The following is a 3787-nucleotide window of genomic DNA, read 5'->3' on the forward strand; positions in this document are numbered from 1 at the left end:
GTTGGTTCTGCCACGGTGCCAATGATGGCCATGTGTTCGTTAGAGGGAGACTGGTTGAGATAGTGCAGTCAACCTGTCTACGTGCTAGACACACTGGATCTACACCAGGACTTCGTGTGGCAGCAGGAACACTCTTGTTGTTATCTCAAGCATCCTGACTGAAAATTCGACCTGTAGTGCTGCCACTCGCGAACAGCATCCCACAGGGTGTTTTCCAAAAGATAACGCTCGTCTACACACCGCTGTTGTAACCCGACGTGCTCTACACAGTGTCGACACGTTGCCTTGACCTGCTGGATCACCAATCGAGCACATGCTGACCATCATCGGACGACAACCCCAGCGGCATCCAAAACCAGCGTTAGCCGTCCCTGTTTTGACCGACTAAATGCAACAGTCATGGAAATCCAGCCCACAAATTGACAATCGGCACCTGTATAAAACAATGCAGGCACGAAACTTCCTGGCAGATTAAAACTGTGTGCCGGACCGAGATTCGAACTCGGGACCTTTGCCTTTCGCGGGCAAGTGCTCTACCAACTGAGCTACCCAAGCACGACTCGCACCCCGTCCTCACAGCTTTACTTCTGCCAGTACCTCGACTCCTACCTTCCAAACTTTGCACAAGCTCTCCTGCAAACCTTGCAGGACTAGCACTCCTGAAAGAAAGGATATTGCGGAGACATGGCTTAGCCACAGCCTGGGGGATGTTTCCTCATTCTACAATGCAGGCACGTTTGCATTCAATATTCTGGGAGTTACACCGTTTATTAATGTACCAGCATTTCAACTTTGCAATGGCTTATCTCGCGCTTACATTAACCTGTGATCTTGCAATGTTACTAACTTAAACATGTTACCTAGACAAATGTATTTCCAGAATTTTATTACTCTGCATGAATTATTCTTTTGCGTTTTTGTGTTTTTTCTGTCAGTCTAGTTTTGTAGTTAAATATTTAAAAAATTATGTCTTGTCTTTCACAATTTTATAGAATTGTTTCAGAAATTTCTGGCAGGTTCCCAAACTTACTCTCAAATCTAAAATATTCAAAAAATTCCATTCTGGAGGAAGGCTCAATTCTCGCGAAATTTCTTTAATTTCCGAAATCTAATATATCCGAATGTTGTAAAATATCTAAATCAAATTTCGATCGTCGGTACAAGTCGCAGCTCAGCACGTTTTCGTCAGTCATATTTTGACAACGATCATGAGAGGATCAAAGAGGAAAACATCAAAAGTGAAAAGTGATTATAGAAACAGTGAAATAAAAACTAAGAAAATATTTTGTTCTATTATTCATTGTATTCAGTTGGTTGGTTTGTACGTCAGTCATTTTGCTGCGAAATCTGAATGCGCCGAAAATTTGTAATGATGCAAGACTCTGCATCAAACAATAGCAGAATAACATCATCAAAATCAGTATAATGACGGACAAAGAAAAGGGCACGACTATTTATACCGTGAATACCTATAATGTCAACTGTATCACCGTTCAGTTTAAGGCGACTGCAATTTACAGTGAAGCTAGTTTGCAGCGTGACCATCAACAAAGCAAAGGACCAAACAGTCCGATATTGTGGCGTAAACCTAAAGGAATCATGCTTTTCACAAGACCAATTGTACATCGCTCAGAGCTGGGTCACCTCAAAATTTGTTCATCTTTAGTCCGAACAATAAAACTGCAAATATAGTGTATGAGCGCTAAGTGTTGCGAAAAAATGATAATATAAATATGTATATGCAATAAAAAAAAGTAACTTCTGATTCTCACCTGTTTTATTTAAATTATAATATTTTATCGCATGTATACACTTATGTCGGTATACAAGGCGTGTCACTAACTATTGCCACCAAGAATAACTCCGAAAGTATGATAGGAGCTGAAAAGTTTGTGGGACAAAAGTTGCATGGGACAACGGGGGCATTATATGACGCTGGTTTTTTATTGCTAGGTGGGGTCGCATCAGAGATATGCAGGTCAATTATATTTTTTAAATGGGATCCTATAGTTTGGTACTTATTTTCTGATAGTCACTATCGAGACGAATCCAATGTGTGTAACAGTAAGGTCCTTAAAGGTCAACGAAGGTCACAAAGGTGGCAATAATGTCCATTTACAGAAGGTGTTCGAAGTGATGACCATTGGTATCAGTGCATTGCTGCAGTCTTATCATGGATTGAGTGGTATTCCTTATCACTTCGGCACTTATCGAAGCACATACTCTGACAATTCTCTCTCACATATGGCACAAATAGTAAATATTCGCCGAATACGGCGTATCCATCTAACGTGTCACTGACGCGTAAACACCATTCGACGGTTTCGCAATACTACAAAAAACAAACGTCATATTATGGCCCTCGTTGTCCCATGCAACATTTGTCCCACAACTTTTTCAGCTACTGTCAAACTTTCGGAGTTATTCTTGATGCCAATAGTTAGTGACTCACCCTGTATATCTGATAGGGAGAATGTTCCTCGTTCCATGAAATGTGCGATATATTCTGACACTAGCAAAACCGGGCATTGTAGCTAGTATTGTTCTAAAATCTGTTATTTTTTACTGTTAAAATAACGAAAGCTCAGAAATTGGTTGAGTAATTTATTTACAAGGAACCTTCAAGGAAGCATTGTTTTGAAAGAAATTGAAAATATCACGTGAATTTTTTTTGACAATTATTGTATTGACCTTCATTCAAATTTTGTTAATCAATCACTGTCAGAAAAAAATATTATACAGTTGGTTCACGGAATTTTGTCGTGGTTGTGCTTCCGAAAGAGGACCAACATGTGACTTATCACGAGACGGAGGGGTCCTTAGACGTATAAAATGCTGCACTACATTCGAATTTGCTTCAACATTAGCTGTTAAACAGATCCGCTCACGATGGATTACAAACAGTTCTACTGAAGCCCAAAAACTGGTGTAGAACAATGGATCCGAACCAGTGATCAAATAATTCGACAGAGGAAATGCAAAACGCATGCAGAGCACGGCGACAGGAGACAAATTTTGGATATATTTGCACAAGTGAGCTACTCAGCTGCAGTCAGCTGTTTAGATGTTAAAGATGAACCAAAAATACCAGAATTCGCTGTGTACTTCCAAGGTAAATCACTAGTTTCTTTCGTTGCACTGCACATGTCGCAACCATTGCTTTAGAGAACCGGAACTGAAGACAGTTAACAATAAATTGTATAGAGTACAACAATTTGATTGCAGTGAATCTTTGACGAAATAAGAAAAATATCCGAAAATATCACTTCATTCATCACGACAATAAACGGCATACACTTGTCTTAGCCGCCAATATAATTTTATCATTTCATGATCTTTTCTAGAAAATCCCGTCATCAAATCTATTAAAATCAACACAAAGTATCTTGCAGCTTCATGCAGCCTTTTGTCTAACATGATTAAACATTGCAGCAGCATCGCCTGTCACACAGCTGGTGGAATCTCTTTCGTTATAAATGTGTTGGTGGCGAGTCACTCATAAATTTTTTAAAAAAGGTTGTTGCATTGCATTCTGATTTACCATTCTTTTTCCTTGCAAGCTTCTTTCAACTTCGTAGGGCCTTTCTTTGTGTATTTGAGGACGTGGATATGTATATTGATTGCAAACTTGGTCCGACTTCTGTTTATACAGTGCTTATTTTCTGTCAAGGCGTTCGTGAAGTAGAGGTTCAGGCGACTTTCATCACAGAGAGTTTCTTTTTTTAATTTTCTCCCCTTTATGCTTTTCTTATTTAGTTCAGTTCAAAATGAATGAGTGCGTGTTTAA

General features: G+C 39.4%; 1 non-coding gene across 1 annotated transcript; it reads right to left on the reverse strand.

Annotated features, from left to right (window-relative positions):
* Nucleotides 1-481: 481 nt before the first annotated feature.
* Trnas-cga lies at nucleotides 482-556 on the reverse strand. The gene has a single exon. It is a non-coding gene; the product is annotated as a tRNA-Ser (tRNA).
* Between the last annotated feature and the right edge of the window lie 3231 nt (nucleotides 557-3787).

This window comes from Schistocerca piceifrons, chromosome 3 (genome assembly GCF_021461385.2).
Source record: "Schistocerca piceifrons isolate TAMUIC-IGC-003096 chromosome 3, iqSchPice1.1, whole genome shotgun sequence".
In the NCBI taxonomy this organism is placed as follows: Eukaryota; Metazoa; Arthropoda; class Insecta; order Orthoptera; family Acrididae; genus Schistocerca; species Schistocerca piceifrons.